At 38.6% G+C, this 21,453-nt stretch overlaps 1 protein-coding gene and 1 pseudogene across 1 annotated transcript in view; one reads left to right on the forward strand and one right to left on the reverse strand.

Moving 5' to 3' along the window:
* Positions 1-21,453, reverse strand: part of DNAH14 (dynein axonemal heavy chain 14) — a 426,387-nt gene that overhangs the window by 142,708 nt on the left and 262,226 nt on the right. The gene's annotated exons all lie outside the window — the stretch shown is intronic.
* Positions 11,013-11,979, forward strand: LOC119524294 (annotated as a pseudogene).

Below are 21,453 nucleotides of genomic sequence, written 5' to 3' on the forward strand. Positions count from 1 at the left end.
ATAGGTAGTGATGTCTCCTTTTTAATTCTGATTTTAATAATTTGTGTCTCTCCTCTTTTTTTTTTTTTTTTTCTTTTGCCAGTCTAGCTAAAGGTTTGCTAATTTTGTTGATTTTTTCAGAGCCAACTTTTGGTTTTGTTGGTTTTCTATTTTCTATTTTCTGCTCTAATCTGTATTATTTCCTTCTTTTGCTTGCTTTGGGATTAGTTTTTCTTTTTCATAGTTTCCTTAGATGTAATGTTAAGTTATTCATTTTAGATTTTTCTTTTTTAATATAGATGTCTTTGTAGCTATAAATTTCCTTCTAAGCACTACTTTTGGGTATGTTGTGTTTTTGTTTTTATTCATCTCATTTATCTCAAAGTATATTATAATTTTTCTTTTGATTTCTTCTTTGACCAATTAGTTATTTGTAGTAAAATTTCCACATATTTGTGAATTACCCAAATTTCCTTCTGTTATTGATTTCTAATTTAATTACACTGTGGTTAGAGAATATATGTTGTATGGTTTTAATCCTTTCAAGTTTACTGAGGCTTGCTTTATGATCTATCATATGATCTATCTGGAGAATGTTCCATTTGCACTTCAGAAGAATATGTATTCTGTTGTTGTTTGGTGGAGTGTTCTATAACTGTCATTTAGCCCAAGCTGTTTTACAATGTTGTTCAAGTCTTTACATTCTTGCTGATTTTATGTCTAGTTGTTCTATCAGTTACTGAGAATGGGGGTATTGCAGTCTCCAATTATTATTACTGAATTGTTTATTTCTCCTTTCAAATCTGCATGTTTTGGCTTCATATTGGAGCTTTGTTGTTAGGTATGTACAGGTTTACAGTTGTTCTAAATTCTTCATGATTGATTGTTTTATCATTAAAATATGTCTTTTTTCTGTCTTAGAGCTTTTTTTTTTGCCCAAAAGTTTATTTTGTATGATCTTAATACACTCATTCTAACTCGCTTATGGTAATTGTTTGCATGAAATATTTTTCATCATTTTTTTTTTAAATTTAAGGTGTGACTCTTGTTGACAGCATATAGTTGGAATGAGCTCATTTTTAAAGTCCAGTTTGACAATCTCTGCATTTGATTGGAGTGTTTAATCCATTTACATTTAGTGTTCTTATAGACATGGTTTGCTTTATGTCTGCCATTTTGATCTCTGTTCTCTATAGCTTATGTCTTTTCTCCCCTTTGTTTCTCTTTTATTACCTTCTCTTGTGCTAAATTGATATTTTCTAGAGTTTCATTTTATTTCATTTGTTTTTTTAACATTATATTTTATGAGTTATTTTCTTGATTGTTCCTCCAGGGATTAGATATTCATATTAATTATTAACATCCATTTTGGATTAAAACTAATTTAATTCCAGTAAAATATAGAAAGTTTGATCCAATATAGCTCCATTTCTCCCCTTTTGTGCTATTACATTCTATGTCTTTTTAACACAAAGCCCAACAAAAGTTTTATAATGATTATTTTATGCAACTGTATTTGAAGACAGTTAAGAGAAAAGAGAAAAATATAAATTTATGCTTTTGTGGTAGTGAGAAATAATGCTTCCCCCCACAAAGATGTCCATATCAAAACCCCAGAACCCATCAATATGTTACCTTGAATGGCAAAAGAAATTTTGCAGACCTGAGTAAGGATAACGACCTTGAGATGGGATGATTGGCCTGGGTTTTCCAGGTGGACCCAATCTATGCACATGAGTCCTTAAAAGTGGATAATCTTTCTTGGCTGTGGTCAGAGAGAGGTGTGACAATGTATGAAGGGTTAGATGTGATGTTGCTGGCTTTGAAGATGAAAAAGGGGGTCATGCACCAAGGGATGTGTAGAGTAATGTTTCTTACCACATTTCGGATGTTTTCATCATTTCCATGAAATTTTCTGTCCCTTTCTCTCTCTTTCCTTTTTTCTTGGGAATCCAGCTATGTGTGTTTTGGCACACTTTATGGTTTCCCACAGGTCTTTGAGACTTTAATTTTTTAAAATTCTTTTTTCTTTCTCTTCTTCAGATTAGATGCTTTTTATTGATTGATCTTCAAGTTTGCTGGCTCTTTCTTTTGGCAGCTCAAATCTGCTGTCAAGCCTCTCATGCTATTTTCATCTCAGTTGTACTTTTCAACTGCAGAAATTCCAATATTAAAAAATAAATTTTCTTTATTGATATTCTCTACTTGATGAGTCATTGTTGAAAACTTTCCTTTAATTTTTAAAATATAGTCTCTTTTAGTTCTTTGAATATACTTATAATAGCTGCTTTGAATTCTTTGTTTGCCAAGTCTAGCCTCTGGATCTCCTCAGGGAGTTTCTACTGACTGATTCCCTCCCCCTCCCCCATTCCTGTGTATAGTCCATACATTCCTACTTCTTTTCATGTCTTGTAATCTTCTGTTGAAAACTGGATATTTAAGATAATGTATTGTAATAACACTGGATTCTTATGTCCCTTGGTGGTAGTGTTGCTATTTGGTTTGTTTATTTGTTTAGTGATTTGCCTAGACAAATTCTGTAGGGCCTGCTACCCTCACAATTTGTAGTTGCTGATATCTCTGATGATTTTTTTTTTTTAATCATTTTATTGAGATATATTCACATACCACGCAGTCATACAAAACAAATCGTACTTTCGATTGTTCACAGTACCATTACATAGTTGTACATTCATCACCCAAATCAATCCCTGACACCTCATCAGCACACACACAAAAATAACAAGAGTAATAATTAGAGTGAAAAAGAGCAATTGAAGTAAAAAAGAACACTGGGTACCTTTGTCTGCTTGTTTCCTTCCCCTATTTTTCTACCCATCCATCCATAAACTAGACAAAGTGGAGTGTGGTCCCCATGGCTTTCCCAATCCCATTGTCACCCCTCACAAGCTACATTCCTATACATCTGTCTTCGAGACTCATGGCTTCCGGGTTGTAGCCTGACAGCCCCAGGTATCCACCACCAGCTACCCCAATTCTCCAGAACCCAAAAAGGGCTGTCTAAAGTGTGCGTAAGAGTGCCCACCAGAGTGACCTCTCGGCTTGTTTTGGAATCTCTCTGCCACTGAAGCTTATTTCATTTCCTTTCACATCCCCCTTTTGGTCAAGAAGATGTTCTCCGTCCCACGATGCCGGGTCTACATTCCTCCCCGGGAGTCATATTCCACGTTGCCAGGGAGATTCACTCCTCTGGGTGTCTGAACCCACGTAGGGGGGAGGGCAGTGATTTCACCTTTCAAGTTGGCTTAGCCAGAGAGAGAGGGCCACATCTGAGCAACAAAGAGGCATTCAGGAGGAGACTCTTAGGCACAAATATAAGGAGGCGTAGCCTCTCCTTTGCAGCAACCGTCTTCCCAAGGGTAAAACTTATGGTAGAGGGCTCAACCCATCAAACCACCAGTCCCCTATGTCTGTGGTCATGTTAGCAACCATGGAGGTGGGGTAGGCGAATACCCCTGCATTCTCCACAGGCTCCTCAAGGGGGCACTATATCATTTTTTTTTTCCTTGTTTTTCTTTCTTTCTTTTTTTTTTTTTTAACTTTCCCTTCTTTTTTAAATCAACTGTATGAAAAAAAAAGTTAAAAAGAAAACAAACATACAATAAAAGAACATTTCAAAGAGACCATAACAAGGGAGTAAGAAAAAGACAACTAACTAACCTAAGATAACTGCTTAACTTCCAACATGTTCCTACTTTACCCCAAGAAAGTTACATAATATAGCAACCTTTCTGTGAACTTGTTCCTACTATATCCATCAGAAATTAACAGACCATAGTCATTTCTGGGCATCCCCAGAATGTTAAAAAGCTTATCTGTTCTTCTTGGATTATTGTTCCCCCTTCCTTAATTACTCTCTACTGCTAGTTCCCCTACATTCTACATTATAAACCATTTGTTTTACATTTTTCAAAGTTCACATTAGTGGTAGCATATAATATTTCTCTTTTTGTGCCTGGCTTATTTCACTCAGCATTATGTCGTCAAGGTTCATCCATGTTGTCATATGTTTCACCAGATCGTTCCTTCTTACTGCCGCGTAGTATTCCATCGTGTGTATATACCACATTTTATTTATCCACTCATCTGTTGAAGGACATTTGGGTTGTTTCCATCTCTTGGCAATTGTGAATAATGCTGCTATGAACATTGGCATGCAGATATCTGTTCGTGTCACTGCTTTCCGATCTTCCGGGTATATACCGAGAAGTGCAATCGCCGGATCGAATGGTAGCTCTATATCTAGTTTTCTAAGGAACTGCCAGACTGACTTCCAGAGTGGCTGAACCATTATACAGTCCCACCAACAGTGAATAAGAGTTCCAGTTTCTCCACATCCCCTCCAGCATTTGTAGTTTCCTGTTTGTTTAATGGCAGCCATTCTAACCGGTGTTAGATGGTATCTCATTGTGGTCTTAATTTGCATCTCTCTAATAGCTAGTGAAGCTGAACATTTGTTCATGTGTTTCTTGGCCATCTGTATTTCCTCTTCAGACAACTGTCTTTTCATATCTTTTGCCCATTTTATAATTGGGCTGTCTGTACTATTGTCATTGAGTTGTAGGATTTCTTTGTATATGCAAGATATCAGTCTTTTGTCACATACATGGTTTCCAAAAATTTTTTCCCATTCAGTTGGCTGCCTCTTTACCTTTTTGAGAAATTCCTTTGAGGTGCAGAAACTTCTAAGCTTGAGGAGTTCCCATTTATCTATTTTCTCTTTTGTTGCTTGTGCTTTTGGTATAAAGTCTAGGAAGTGGCCGCATAATACAAGGTCTTGAAGATGTTTTCCTACATTATCTTCTAGGAGTTTTATGGTATTTTCTTTTATATTGAGATCTTTGGTCCATTTTGAGTTAATTTTTGTGTAGGGGGTGAGGTACGGGTCCTCTTTCATTCTTTTGGATATGGATATCCAACTCTCCCAGCCCCATTTGTTGAAAAGACCATTATGGCTCAGTTCAGTGACTTTGGGGGCCTTATCAAAGATCAGTCGGCTATAGATCTGAGGGTCTATCTCTGAATTCTCAATTCTATTCCATTGATCTATATGTCTATCTTTGTGCCAGTACCATGCTGTTTTGGCAACTGTGGCTTTATAATAAGCTTCAAAGTCAGGGAGTGTAAGTCCTCCCACTTCGTTTTTCTTTTTTAGAGTGTCTTTAGAATTCGAGGCATCTTCCCTTTCCAAATAAATTTGATAACTAGCTTTTCCAAGTCTGCAAAGTAGGTTGTTGGAATTTTGATTGGGATTGCATTGAATCTGTAGATGAGTTTGGGTAGAATTGACATCTTAATGACATTTAGCCTTCCTATCCATGAACATGGAATATTTTTCCATCTTTTAAGGTCCCCTTCTATTTCTTTTAGTAGAGTTATGTAGTTTTCTTTGTATAGGTCTTTTACATCTTTGGTTAAGTTTATTCCTAGGTACTTGATTTTTTTAGTTGCTATTGAAAATGGTATCTTTTTCTTGAGTGTCTCTTCAGTTTGTTCATTTCTAGCATATAGAAACATTACTGACTTATGTGCATTAACCTTGTATCCCGCTACTTTGCTAAATTTGTTTATTAGCTCTAGTAGCTGTATCGTCGATTTCTCAGGGTTTTCTAGATATAAGATCATATCGTCTGCAAAAAATGACAGTTTTACTTCTTCTTTCCCAATTTGGATGCCTTTTATTTCTTTGTCTTGCCGGATTGCCCTGGCTAGCACTTCCAGCACAATGTTGAATAACAGTGGTGACAGCGGGCATCCTTGTCTTGTTCCTGATCTTAGAGGGAAGGCTTTCAGTCTCTCACCATTGAGTACTATGCTGGCTGTGGGTTTTTCATATATGCTCTTTATCATGTTGAGGAAGTTTCCTTCAATTCCTACCTTTTGAAGTGTTTTTATCAAAAAGGGATGTTGGATTTTGTCAAATGCTTTTTCAGCATCTATTGAGATGATCAATTGATTTTTCCCTTTCGAGTTTTTAATGTGTTGTAATACATTGATTGTTTTTCTTATGTTGAACCATCCTTGCATGCCTGGAATGAACCCCACTTGGTCATGGTGTATGATTTTTTTAATGTGTCTTTGGATTCGAATTGCAAGTATTTTGTTGAGGATTTTTGCATCTATATTCATTAGGGAGATTGGCCGGTAGTTTTCCTTTTTTGTAGGATCTTTGCCTGGTTTTGGTATTAGATTGATGTTAGCTTCATAAATGAGTTAGGTAGTGTTCCATTTTCTTCAATGTTTTGAAAGAGTTTGAGTAAGATTGGTGTCAGTTCTTTCTGGAAAGTTTGGTAGAATTCCCCTGTGAAGCCATCTGGCCCTGGGCATTTATTTGTGGGAAGATTTTTGATGACTGATTGGATCTCTTTGCTTGTGATGGGTTGGTTGAGTTCTTCTATTTCTTCTCTGGTCAGTCTAGGTTGTTCATATGTTTCCAGGAAATTGTCCATTTCTTCTACATTGTCCAGTTTATTGCCATACAGTTGTTCATAATATCCTCTTATAATTTTTTAAATTTCTTCAGGATCTGCAGTTATGTCACCTTTTTCATTCATTATTTTGTTTCTATGGGTCTTCTCTCTTTTTGATTTTGTCAGTCTAGCTAGGGGCTTGTCAATCTTGTTGATCTTCTCAAAGAACCAACTTTTGGTGATATTTATCCTCTCTATTGTTTTTTTGTTCTCTATGTCATTTATTTCTGCTTTAATCCTTGTTATTTCTTTTCTTGTACTTGGTTTAGGATTGGTTTGCTGTTCATTTTCTAGCTTCTTCAGTTGATCCATTAGTTCTTTGATTTTGGCTCTTTCTTCCTTTTTAATATATGCATTTAGTGCTATAAATTTCCCCCTTAGCACTGCTTTTGCTGCATCCCATAGGTTTTGGTATGTTGTGTTCTCATTTTCGTTCGTCTCTATATATTTAGCAATTTCTCTTGCTATTTTTTCTTTAACCCACTGATTGTTTAGGAGTGTGTTGTTTAACCTCCAGGTATTTGTGAATTTTCTAAGTCTCTGATGGTTATTGACTTCTAATTGTATTCCATTGTGGTCAGAGAATGTGCTTTGAATAATTTCAATCTTTTTAAATTTATTGAGGCTTGTTTTATGTCCCAGCATATGATCTATTCTGGAGAAAGTTCCGTGAGCACTAGAAAAGTATGTGTATCCTGGTGATTTGGGATGTAATGTCCTGTAGATGTCTGTTAAATCTAATTCATTTATCAGATTGTTTAGGTTTTCAATTTCCTTATTGGTCTTCTGTCTGGTTGATCTATCTATAGGAGAGACTGATGTGTTCAAGTCTCCCACAATTATTGTGGAAACATCAATTGCTTCCTTTAGTTTTGCCAGTGTTTCTCTCATGTATTTTGTGGCACCTTGATTGGGTGCATAGACATTTACGATTGTTATTTCTTCTTGCTGAATTGCCCCTTTTATTAGTATGTAGTGGCCTTCTTTGTCTCTCAAAACATCCCTGCATTTGAAGTCTATTTTATCTGAGATTAAGATTGCTACACCTGCTTTCTTTTGGCTGTAGCTTGCATGAAATATTTTTTTCCATCCTTTCACTTTCAGTTTCTTTGTGTCCCTATGTCTAAGATGAATCTCTTGTATGCAATATATTGATGGTTCATTTTTTTTGATCCATTCTGCGAATCTATATCTTTTAATTGGGGAGTTTAATCCATTTACATTCAACGTTATAACTGTGAAGGCATTTCTTGAATCAGCCATCTTATCCTTTGGTTTATGTTTGCCATATTTTTCCCCTCTCTCTATTAATATCCTTTATTGTACCCATACCGAATCTCTTTAGTACTGAACCTTTCTCCAAGTCTCTCTGTCCTGTCTTTGTTTCTCTGTCTGTAGGGCTCCCTTTAGTATCTCCAGTAGGGCAGGTCTCTTGTTAGCAAATTCTCTCAGCATTTGTTTGTCTGTAAAAAATTTAAGCTCTCCCTCAAATTTGAAGGAGAGCTTTGCTGGATAAAGTATTCTTGGCTGGAAATTTTTCTCACTCAGAATTTTAAATATATCGTGCCACTGCCTTCTCGCCTCCATGGTGGCTGCTGAGCAGTCACTACTTAGTCTTATGCTGTTTCCTTTGTATGTGGTGAATTGCTTTTCTCTTGCTGCTTTCAGAACTTGCTCCTTCTCTTCTGTGTTTGACAGTGTGATCAGTATATGTCTTGGAGTGGGTTTATTTGGATTATTCTATTTGGAGTTCGCTGAGCATTTATGATTTGTGTATTTATGTTGTTTAGAAGATTTGGGAAGTTTTCCCCAACAATTTCTTTGAATACTCTTCCTAGACCTTTACCCTTTTTTTCCCCTTCTGGTACACCAATGAGTCTTATATTTGGACGTTTCATATTATCTATCATATCCCTGAGGTCCATTTCGATTTTTTCAATTTTTTTCCCCATTCTTTCTTTCATGCTTTCATTTTCCATTCTGTCATCTTCCAGGTCACTGATTCGTTGTTCAACTTCCTCTAGTCTTGTACTATGAGTGTCCAGAATCTTTTTAATTTGGTCAACAGTTTCTTTAATTTCCATAAGATCATCCATTTTTTTATTTAGTCTTGCAATGTCTTCTTTATGCTCTTCTAGAGTCTTCTTGATTTCCTTCATATCCCGTACTATGGTCTCATTGTTCATCTTTAGTTCTTTGAGTAGCTGCTCTAGGTGCTGTGTCTCTTCTGGTCTTTTGATTTGGGTGCTTGGGCTTGGGTTATCCATATCATCTGGTTTTTTCATATGCTTTATAATTTTCTGTTGTTTTTGGCCTCGTGGCATTTGCTGAACTTGATAGGGTTCTTTTAGGGTTTGTAGACCAATTGAAGTCCTTATCTCTAATTTATCAGATCTACAGCTTCGTGGAGTACACTTTCTCTAACTAACCAGCAGGCGGCGTCCACGAGCCACCTGTTCTCCACAAGCCAGTTCTCCCCTGCTTAGCGTTTTTGGTGAGTGGGGGAGTGAGTCTTGTGGGGCCCAATTGGTGTACCAAGCTTGCGTGTGTAGTTGGTGTTGCATGCCCTGTATGTGGGGCGTGTTTCTGGGCAGTCGGGGAGGGGGGGTGGCCCTAACAATCAAGTCTCCCTGGTGATCCTAGAGTTTTAAAGCTGGTGCAATAGTCTAATCCTTCAGTTCAGTCCTGCCACAGTTTGTCTCTGCCACTGACCCACAAGTCCTTGGTATTGGTGTATGGCTCCAGAGACTTGCAAGTGGGCCCCTCTTCCAGGCTGTGCACCCCAGGTCCTCTGTTGAGGGGTGACTGTGCTATGTCACAGGTGAGTGCCGTCCCCTCAGGGCAGTTCTGGGCTGCTGGGCTGTGTAGGGAGGCTCCCAGTCTGCTCAAATGATGGCTGAATGGGGCTTTGTTAATTCACACTGCTCCACCTTCCCAACTCTGGGACAATCAGCTGAGGTTTCAGGGAAGGCTAATGTCCACGCCCAGTTTTGTGGTGTGTGCCTGTTATTTGAAGCCCTTCCGTCACACTGGGTTGTCTGGGGCAGCTCTGGGCTATGGGGCTGGCGATGGGCAGGAGTGTTTCCTGTCCACCAGGATGGTGGCTGTGAGCGGACACCCCCCTTTTCTTGGGAAGTTGTGGTGTTTAGTGAATTTTCTCAGCCACTGAATTATTGCCTTTTGTCTCAGAGCTCTGTTAGTTCTGCTCTTGACTTGATGTGCCCAAATTGAAAGTCTTTGAAGCTTTCTGTATTGGGCTTCTTAGATTAATTGTTTTAGAAAAAGAAAAAAGGATTAAAAAAAAAAAAAAAAAAAGGGGTCCTCCTCAGAGATCTAATGGGTTATTGAAATGCTAAGAGACAAAGCAACCAGGGCCATTAAGGAAAGGTCCACAGGGCAGAGAGATCAGCTTTTCTTCGGGATTTGCATATGCACCTCAAGGCCTGAGCTCCGCCCTTCCCCTTTCTGTGTTCACCAGAATTCCAAAAATACTCTGCTTTTATTTTGGAGTTTTTCGTGTTATTTTGTTTTTTCTATGCCTGTCTCCTCTCTGCTGGTCTGGCAGCTCTCAGATTCTCTGGTGTCTGGTCTCAGTCTATCTATGGTTGGAGTCTGGATCAGTAGAATGAGTTTCCGAGAAGGGCTACCACTGCAGTTCTCCCTTCTCCTTCCCGGAGCTGGCAGTCCCTCCTCCCACGGGACTGAGCCTGGCAGGGAGGGGCGCGGGTCCCCTGGCCGCAAAAATTTACAGATTTCGCTGATCTCAGCAGCTCCATGCTTTCATGAGTGTTGTATGAATTATGCCCAAAGACAGATTGCTCTGTGGTGTCCAGTCCACGCAGTTCCTGGCTTTTTACCTACTTTCCGGGAGGAGTAACTAAAACTTACAGCTCACCAGTCTGCCATCTTGCCAGAATCTCGCCATGATCTTTTAATCCAGTCTTGTGGGTGGGACATTTTGATTGAATATTTTCATGGAGATGCGACCCTGCCCAGTGAGGGTGGGTCTTAATTAGATCACTGGAGTCCTTTAAGAGAGTTCACAGAGAAGGAGGTCAGAGAAGCTGAGAGACACATTTTGGAGAGAAGGTAAGATATGTAATCCAGAGTTTGCCCCTGGGAGAAGCTAAGAGCTGACACAAATCCAGACACTTGGAGATGCAGAGAGAAAGACATTTGGAGATGCTAAGCTAAGAGATGAAGCCCAGAGTTCACCCAGAGAAGCCAAGAGAGGACCCCCCAGGTGCTTAGAGTGAAACTCCCTGGGAGAACAAGCAAGGATTCACAGGAACTGAGAGAGAGAAGCTAAGAGAGACAGAAGCCCAGAGACATTTTGGAGAAAGCCATTTTGAAACCAGAACCTGGGAGTAAAGGACCAGTAGACACCAGCCACGTGCCTTCCTAGCTGACAGAGGTGTTCCGTATGCCATCAGTCTTTCTTCAGTGAAGGTATCCTCTTGATGCCTTAGTTTGGACACTTATGACCTTAGAATTGTAAATTTCTAACCTAATAAATCCACTTTATAAAAGCCAATTCAATAAATGGTGCAGAAGCAGGACCTGAAGGCTAAATTCCAGGAGGGTGAACAAGTGCTGTGCCTTCATGGGCCTCTGCTTTATGAAGCAGTGTATAAAGGTTGCCATAAAGGACAAACAAGTGAAATACTTTATACATTACAGTAGTTGGAATAAAAACCGGTATGAATGGGTTCCAGAAAGCAGAGTACTCAAATACGTGGAAGCAATCTGCAGAAAAAAGAGAGATCTTCAAAAAGCCAATGAGGAGCAATATGCAGAGGGGAAGACGAGAGGTTCTACCCCTGGAAAGAAGACATCTGGTCTGCAGCAGAAAAATGTTGAAGTGAAAACAAAAAAGAACAAACAGAAAACACATGGAAATGGAGATGGTGGCTGCACCAGTGAGACACCTCAGCTTCCTTGGAAGAAAAGGACCCGAGTAGATCCTACTGTTGAAAGTGAGGAAACATTCATGAACCAAGTTGAAGTTAAAGTAAAGATTCCTGAAGAACTAAAATTATGGCTTGTTGATGACTGGGACCTAATTACCAGGCAAAAACAGCTCTTTTATCTTCCTACCAAGAAGAATGTGGATTCCATTCTAGAGGATTATGCAAATTACAAGAAATCTCGAGGAAATAGATAATAAGGAATATGCTGTAATGAAGTTGTGGCAGGAATAAAAGAATACTTCAATGTAATGTTGGGCACTCAGCTACTCAACAAATTTGAAAGACCACAGTAGGCTGAAATCCTTGCAGGTCACCCTGATGTACCCATGTCCCAGGTGTATGGAGTGCCATACTTACTGAGATTATGTGTATGAATTGGAGCAATGTTGGTCTATACACCTCTGGAGCAGAAGAGCCTTGCTTTATTACTGAGCTATCTTCATGATTTCCTAAAGTATCTGGCTAAGAATTCTGTGAGTTTGTTTAGTGCCAGTGATTATGAAGTGGCTCCTCCTCAGTACCATTGGGAAGCTTTGTGAGGCTGCTGACACTCATTTATGTTTGAATCTCTGTTAACACATTTTTGTTCTTAGTCCTCTTGTACAAATGATGTACTTTGAAAATGTTAGCATATAACAGAATTGATGTTTGTTTCTGTTTAATTTTAAACAGAAAATAAAAAAGGGTTATTCTCCTTTTTTCTTTTTTTTCCCCCCAAAATTGCTGCCAGTGTATTCAGTGATGACAACAGAGAGACATGCTGTAGTGTTTTATGGCCTAATTGACAAAGTTGCTTTTGAATGCTGGTGGTAAGATTCCTTTGACACTACACACTTTTATAATATGTGTTAATGTATGACAAAAGGCTCTGATTAGTGGCAAAGGTTCAATTCAGTGTATATAACTGAACACACTCATCCGTTTGTGCTCTCTATCTTTCTTTCTTTCTTTCTTTTTTTTACTTTGCTTAAAGTAAAGAGCCCATCCTTTGCAAGTCATCCATGTTGTTCCTTAGGCATTTTACCTTTGCTTAGATTGTTGAAGAATGATGGCTCATCTCATGGTTTTTGTATTTGTGTCTAATGCACGTTTTAACATGATAGACGCAATGCATTGTACAGCTCCAGTTTTCTGGAAAAGTCTATCTTTTAGGAATTGTTTTTCAGATCTTCAATAAATTTTTTCTTTAAATTAAAAAAAAAAAAGCCAATCCATTTCTGATATTTCACGTAACGGCATCTTTAGCAAACCAGAACAAGGACACACTGTGTTATATGGTCCCATGTTTTATCTTCTTTCATTCTGGTAATATAGTTGAAAGGGAATACCACGACCCAACTTTCCCATTCAATTATAATCACATACATAATTCAGTGCTGTTAATTACACAGTATGGTAGTATCACTATCATCCATCTCCAAACCTTTACAATCAACCTAAATAGAAACTCGGTACAAAGTAAGACTAACTACCCACATTCTTAACCCCAATCTATCCTCTGGTAATCTATATTCTAGATTCTAACCCTATGAGTTTGCTTATTATAATTAGTTCGTATCAGTGAGATCATACAATATTTGTCCTTTTGTGTCTGGCTTATTTCACTCAGCATAATGTCCTTAAGGTTCATCCATGTTGTCACATGACTCAGGACATCACTCCTCTTATGACTGAGTACTATTCCATTGTAAGTATATTCTACGTTTTGTTTATCCATTCATTGACTGATGGACACTTAGGTTGCTTCCATTTTTTTGGCAATTGTGAATATTGCCACTATAAATGTCGGTGTGCAAATATCTGTTTGAGTCCCTACTTTCAATTCTTCTGGGAATATACGTAGTAGTGGGATTACAGGGTCTTACAATATTCTATACTTAGTTTTCTGAGCCAAACTGTCTTCCACAGAGGCTGCATCCTTTTATATTCCCACCAGCAATGTAAGAGTGTTCCTGTTTTTCCACATCCTCTCCAACACCTGTAGTTTCCTGTTTGTTTGGTAATAGCCATTCTAGTGGATATGTGGTTTCCAAACATTTTCTCCCATTTAGGTTGCTTCTCATTTTCTTGACAAAGTCCTTTGAGGCATAAAAGTTTTAATTTTGAGAAGGTCCCATTTAATCATTTTTTCTTTTGTTGAATGTGCACTGGGTAAAGTCTAAGAAACCATTGCCTAAAACAAGATCTTGAAGATGCTCCCCTAAATTTTCTTCTAGAAGTTTTATAGCCCTAGTTCTTATACTTAGGTCTTTGATCCATTTTGAGTTAATTTTTGAATATGGAGATAGGGGTCCTTTTTCATTCTTTTGCTTGTGGATATCCAATTCTCCCCATACCATTTGTTGAAGAGATGATTATTTCCCAGTCTAGTAGACTTGGCAGTCTTGTAAAAAATTAGTTGGCTATTTTGACTACTTAGCTTTGTAATATGTTTTAAAGTCAGGAAATGTGAGTCCTCTAACTTCATTCTTCTTTATCAAGAAGTGTTTGGGTATTTGGGGCCCCTTACCCTTCCAAATAAATTTGATAATTGGCTTTTCCATTTCTGCAAAGTAGGCTGTTGGAATTTTGATTGGGATTGCATTGAATCTGTAATTCATTTTGAGTACAAATGGCATCTTAGTGATATCTCATCTTCCAATCCATTAATACAAAATACTTCTATATTCTGACTTTTAATTTGTTCCTTTGGCTGGCCTATATCTTCTTGTTTCTTAGTATGTCTTGTAAATTTTTGCTGGTATCTGGTCATCTGATTGTCTTAATGAGATTATTCTGAAGGTTGGTTTCCTTTTTTTGTCTAAGATTTCTTGTTGATTAAATTCATGTTAAAGCTCTTTTTTGGCACTTGGTTTGTCAATATTTCCCAGCCAAAACAGGGCAAGGATCCCATGCAGAGGGTGCATTCCTGAATTTTATTTGTAAATTAAAAAAGGGCCTTGGAGAGAGGGTCCAGAATGAAGCTTTCCAAGACTGCACTTTTGACCATGTGCTCCCACTCTCTTTATCCAGTGTCTAGACAGATGACTAGAAAAATGAGCACAAAAGGTAAATGAGTAATAGGGAGGGATGGGGGGATACGGGATGTTTTGGGTGTTCTTTTTTACTTTAATTTTTATTATTTTTTTTTGTTTGATAATGAAAATGTTCAAAAATTGATTGTGATGATGAATGCACAGTTGTATAATGGTACTGTGAACAACTGATTGTACACTGTGGATGATTGTATGGCTTGTGAATATATCTCAATAAATTTAAATTAAAAAAAAAAAAAGGCTGCACTTTCCCAGCCTGCCCAGCAGATGGACTCTTTGGCAACTTATTCCCCATGGCCCTACAAAGGTAAATAATTTTTTAGCGCTCTGTCCCCTCTGCTTCTGAGGCAGGTGGAAATAATGGTCTCAGTGAGTGCTGTGGGCACATGTCTGTAAAGGGCCAAGGTTGCAGAACTCAGTGGACCAATTTCACAGACCAACAGTTGGATCAGAACTGTGCTGTGTCCCCCTCCGTTCCCCAGGGCTTTCCTGACTCTCCCAGTCCACAGCAGCCAGCTGGTGAGAACTGGCCCAACCAGAATCTGCCAGCTTCAAGGGTGAGGGATTCTAGTGTACTTTTACCCTACTATTGTGCCTTTCATCTCTATAATTTCTATTATGTTTCTTTTCATACTTCAAATTCTTCTTTATGCTCACACATTGTCTTCTCAATATCCTTTTATCTCCTTATGCATATTTTCCTTCATCTCCTTGAACTGATTTAGGAAATTTGTTTGAACTTCTTTAATTCATTGTTCTGAATTCTTTGTCCCCTCTGAAGTTTTAATTTGTTCCCTTAATTCAGCCATATCTTCCTGTTTCTTAGCATGGCTTAAAAAATTTTTTTTTCTGTTTTTTAGGCATCAGATTATATTGATGAGTTAACACTGATGGTCAGTTTCTCACTCTTGCCTAGGGTTCTATTTATTTATTTATGTATGCATTTATTTATTTATTTATTTATTTATTTATTTTTAATTGAGATTGTTCACATACCATACAATTATCCAAAGATCCAAAGTGTACAATCAGTTGCCCACAGTACCATCATACATCTGTGCATCCATCACCACAATTTTTTTCAGTTTTTAGTACCTTTTCATTACTCCAGAAAAGAAATAAAGACAAAAAAAGGAAACTCAAATCCCCCCATACACCTAACCCCCCTCCATTACTGATTCATAGTTTTAGTATAGTACATTTGTTACTGTTGATGAAAGAATGTTAATACTACTAACTGTAGTATACAGTTTGCAATAGGTATATATTTTTTCTATATGCCCTTCTATTATTAACTTCTAGTTATAGTGTCATACATTTGCTCTAGTCCATGAGAGAGATTTCTAATATTTGTATAGCTAATCACAGACATTGTCCACCACAAGATTCACTGTTTTATACATTCCCATCTTTTAACCTCCAACTTTCTTTCTGGTGACATACATGACTCTGAGCTTACCCTTTCCACCACCTTCACACACCATTCAGCACTGTTAGTTATTCTCACAATGTGCTACCGTCACCTCTGTCCATTTCCAAATGTTTACGTTCACCCTAGTTGAACATTCTGCCCATAATAAGCAACCTTCCCCATTCTTTAGACTCATTCTATATCCTGATAACTTACATTTTATGTCAATGAGTTTACATATTATAATTAGCTCATATCAGTGAGACCCTGCAATATTTGTCCTTATGTATCTGTCTCATTTCACTCAATATAGTGCCCTCAAAGTTTCTTCATCAACCCATTTTTTTAAGATGGTTTTGTTCACATACCATACATCCCATCTTAAGTAAACAATTGTTGGTTCCCTGTATAGCCACGTATTTATGTATTCAGCACCATGGCCACTATCTATATAAGGACATCTCCATTTCTTCCACAAAGAAGGAGGAAGAGTCAAAGAAGGTAGAGGGATGAAAGAAAAAGAAAAAAGAAAGACAGAGAAGAAAAAACAAACAAATATGACAGCTAGAAAGCAACAAAAGGAAAGATAGCATTAAACTAAAGTAGAATGAAGAGTCAGACAACATCACCAATGCCAGGAGTCTCACACCCTTCCCCAATGTCCCCCCCCCCGCACCCCCCATATGCATTTAGCTTTGGTATATTGCCTTTGTTATATTAAAGAAGGCATAATACAATGTTTCTGTTAATTATAGTCTTTAGTTTGCATTGATTGTATTTTCCCCCCAGTCCCACCCTATTTCTAACACTTTGCAATGTTGACATTCATTTGTTCTACCTCATGTAAAAACATATTTGTACCTTTTATTACAATCATTGAGCACCCTAGGTTTCACTGAGTTATACAGTCCCAGTCTTCATCTTTCTTCTCTCGTTCTGGTGTCCCACATGGTCCTAACCTTCCTCTTTCAACCACATTCACAGTCATCTTTGTTCAGTGTACTTACATTGCTGTGCTACTATCTCCCAAAATTGTTTTCCAAACCCCTTACTCCTGTCTTTTCCTTTCTGTCTACAGTGCTTCCGTTAGTGTTTCCTGTAAAGCAGGTATCTTGTTCACAAACTCTGTCATTGTCTGTTTGCCAGAGAATGTTTTAAACTCTCCTTCATATTTGAAGGACAGTTTTGCCGGATATAGGAATCTTGGTTGGTGGGTTTTCTCTTTCAGTATCTTAAATATATCACCCTACTTCCTTCTTGCCTCCTTGATTTCTATTGAGAAATCTGCACATAGGCTTATCAATCTTCTTTTCATGTGATAGACTGCTTTTCTTTTTCTGCTTTCAGGATTCTCTCTTTGTCTTTGATGTTTGATAATCTGATTAAGTGTCCTGGTGTAGGCCTATTCAGATGTATTCTTTCTGGGGTCTGCTGCACTTCTTGGATCCATGATTTTATGTCTTTCATAAGAGATGGGAAATTTCATTGATTATTTCCTCTATTATTGCTTCTGCCCCTTTTCCCCTCTCTTCTCCTTGTTGGACATCCATGACACATACATACATTCCTGCATTTCATGTAGTCATTCAGTTCCCAGAGATGTTGCTCATATTTTTCCATTCTTTTCTCTATCTGTTCTTTTGTGTGTAGGCTTTCAGGTGACTGGTTCTCCAGTTCCTGAGTGTTCTCTTCTGCCTCTTGATATCTGCTGTTGTATGTTTCCATTGTGTCTTTCATCTCTTGTGTTGTGCCTTTCATTTCCATAGATTCTGCCAGCTGTTTTTTCAAACTTTCAATTTCTACCTTATGTATGCCCAGTGTTTTTATTATATGCTTCATCTCTTTTGTCAAATCTTCCCTACATTTTTGAATTGATTTATATTAGTTGTTTAAATTCCTGTATCTCAGCTGAAGAGTAAGTTTGTTCCTTTGACAGGGCCATAACTTCATTTTTCTTAGTGTAGGTTGTAGTTTTCTGTTGTCTAGGCATTTGGTTTCCTTGGTTACCCCAATCAGGTTTTCCCAGACCAGAATGGGCTCAGGTCTTGGAAGCGGGGAATAGTATCTGGTTTCCCTGAGGGTGTTTTAGAAGATTGGTACACTGGTGAGGCCTCAAGTCACTGTGCTTTTCTGCCCAGCAGGTGGCACCTGTCAGCCTGTAGCTCCAGACCGGTGTAAGGAGGTGTGGCCCGTGCCTGTTTTCCCCCAGGCTCTGGGGTCTGGTTCTGAATAGAAGGTGGGTAGTAGAGCTGGGCCCCACCTCTTTCCTCTTAGGGAAGATACCCACCCTAGGGAGAGGTCATTAGCATTTGAATAGTGTCTCAACTTGTGCTATCTCCAGCCTTCTCTGGGTCAGAGTGCTGGGAACTGAAAATGGCTGAGGTTTTCTCCACTGAGCTGAAAGAAGGACAGAAAGTCCCCTTCAGGGACAGTCTGCAGCCACCCTCCGGCTCTCCATGGTCAGTCGTCACCAAAAGCCTCTACTTGTTGGGGATTTGTATGTTGTATTGAGCAGTCCTCATTTGTTAATTAAGAACCCAACTGGAGCTCAGCTAAGCTATAATCACTTGCTGGGAGAGTGTTGCTCTCTAGCATTGTGAGGCTTTGCAGTTCAGGCCTTGAGGGGAGGAGGCTCCCAGCTTGGATCCATAATTTTTACTTACAGATTTTATGCTGTGATCTTGGGCATTCCTCCCAATTCATGTTGGTGTATGAGGAGTGGACAGTCACATTTGTCCCTCCAAGGTTATTCCAGATTATTTACTAGTTGTTCCTGGTTGTTTATTAGTTGTTCCAGGGAGACAAACTAGCTTCCACTCCTCTCTATGCCACCATCTTCTTCCATCTCCGTCTAGGGTTTTATTTTGATTGGCTTTGTTTTAAGGCTCTTCTTTGACATTTGACACTTGGTCCAACTTATTCTAGACCTTTAGAATTATTCTAGACATTTAGAATTATTCTAGACCTTTAGAATAGCCCTTGTTTAACTGATTAGATGTTCTCAGCTCTTCTTCATCTGATTCTTGCCCTGGATATGTGGTATAATTTTAAAGCCTGCATTTTTGTGTAATTGTTTCACCTCTAGGAGAAAGCTTTTTGTCTTCTGTTTCTTCTCTAGGAATCTTGATCTGTTCTGTTTGTTTTTGTGCAGATTTTTCTCCCTAGCTCCTATGATTTGTTAAAATTCTTTCCCTCGCTCAAGGCCCCATTTTCCTTACACTTTTCAGCAGTCCAGTTTAACCCCCACTCCCTTTTAATTTTCTCAGTGAGGTTTTTCTGCCTCTATTTTCTTCCCTGTTAGGGTACTCTGCCCTGGGGAGCCAGATAGGGCCAATCTGGAAAGGTGGGTCATTCCAGAAAAATGTTTTGTGTTTAGGTGGTCCATCCAGCAGAAACTGGATTGAGTGAGCAGAGCACAGCACTTGCCAGCCTTTCTTCCACAGTGCCCCTCTCCCCCTCTGGGTACCCTTTTTTATGCAGCACTTTCAGCAGCTTGTGTTCCAGCATGGGCCTCTCTGGACTTGGGTCCCTGTGCCTGGATATGCACGGGGTTCTGACTCACCTCTGTGAGTGCCTCCTATAGGCTGTGTCACGGGTCGGAGGTGGCTGGATCTGGGCTGCTGCCCCTGTGGAGCTCCCAAGCTGCCCAGGAATAAGTGAGGGAGAGGGAAGTGGACTGGTGGGTCAGGGACTGAAGTGTCCAACTTGATATTTTTCTTTTTCTTTGATTCCATGTTTGTGGAATCCTTCTCCAGGCTCTATAGTCCTCCAGAGTTCTGAGCAGCAGTATTTGTTCTTTTATTCACTGAACTTCAGGGGAGGTTTATTCAGGGGAAGTTTTAGGTCGACATGTTGATGACATCACTCTTCAACTTCTCCTTTCTGTCTTTTCTGGGTGTCCTCCAGGGACAAGGCAGATAGCTAGTGCCCTCTCCAGTCTTTCACTAGCATGCACACATCCTTGTACATATGCACAATCTTCTTGACCACTAGGAATATGTGAGAGCTTATCAAGACCCCATATGACTCTCTTATTTCTCGAATCTCCCTGTTAAATTTCTGGTTAGTCTCTGTCTGTTGCTTGCCTTAACCTGTATCACAGTCTCATGCTATCTTCAAACTTGGCTTCCCCCAATTTTTTTGTCATTGAGATACCACTGCTTTTGATAACACCTCTAGATATGGAATTTCACTATGCTCCTTTCTAAATCAAATCTGCTTCTTCTGGCAGTATAGCTTCTGGCTTTCCCAGCCTGCCTCCTTCGGTGTTTTAGTTTCCTAGGCTGCTGAAAGTAGATACCACGAAATAGGTTGGCATAACAATGAGAATTTATTAGCTTACAGTTTTGATGCTGAGAAAAATGTCCAAATCAAAGCATCATCAAGGCAATGCTTTCTTCCTGAAGACTGGCTTCTGGCAATCCTTGGCTGCTCTGCCACATGGTAAGGCACATGGCAGTGTCTACTGGTCTCTCCCTTCTCTTCTGGGTTTTGTTGTTTTCAGCTTCTTGCTTCTGTGGCTTTGTCTCTGTCTGTATTCATTCCATTTAAAAAGAACTCCAGTAAGAGGATTAATTCCCATCCTGTATGAAGTGGGTCATGCCTTAACTGAAGTAGCCTCATTAAAAGGTCTTACTTACAAAGGGTTCACACCCAAAGGAATGGATGAAGTTTAAGAACATATTTTATATGGTACACACGGCTTCAAACCAGAACATTCTGCTAGAACTTCTGTGCCGTGGAGCTAGTAAAGGATTGATAGGAACATTCCTGGATTAAAATGCCACAAAATCCCACTGTTTTTGCCCTGAATTCTTAAATTTTTCTTAAATTAAATCTTTTCAATTTGTTGTGTGACTTTGATTTCCAGAATCCTGGAATCTATTTTTTTTTTTTTTTTTTTTTTTTACAATTTTGTTTAGTTTTGTGGGGAGAGGATTTGCCAAGTTCTTCATTCCAATATTCTGGAAGTCCCACCCAAAGTAGTTACTTTTAATATAATTTTTTCACATTTTAAACATAGTTAACTTCAATCAAAAATAAGGATGTAGATAAAATATCTTCAAAGTTCCTGTCATTCAGGATCAATTAATATAAATTTGTGATTAGAATGCAAGTATAAAACTCATTTTGTATATGCTCATATATATCATTTTAGAAATGAATAAAATAATTTCCAGATCAGGATGTGGACAAAAACTCTACTTAACTCTTTATTTCTTTTTTTTCCCCAAGCAAAACTTTATTAAAGATACTTTTCATAAACAATCATGGTATTTCAGGACATGGGCAGACAATCATTAAAAGTACACAACAACTTTCAAATTCCCTTCTTCAATGGACTACCAAAATCAGAAAGCCAGTATAAAAACCAAACGAAGTCTTCCTTTGATGCTCTGAACAGGGAAAGTTTAGAGTGAGGGTTGACATTTCACATTTAGCATGATGTTTGACAACTTTTCATGAGCTAGCCCTGACTTTCAGGAAATGAAATGAAAACAGCAGAATTATCAGTTTGAAGATCCACAACCTAAACAAGGACTTGCTGCGCTTTTTTAGGATGCCAT

The sequence above is a fragment of the Choloepus didactylus genome, chromosome 2, assembly GCF_015220235.1.
Source record: "Choloepus didactylus isolate mChoDid1 chromosome 2, mChoDid1.pri, whole genome shotgun sequence".
Taxonomy (NCBI): Eukaryota; Metazoa; Chordata; class Mammalia; order Pilosa; family Megalonychidae; genus Choloepus; species Choloepus didactylus.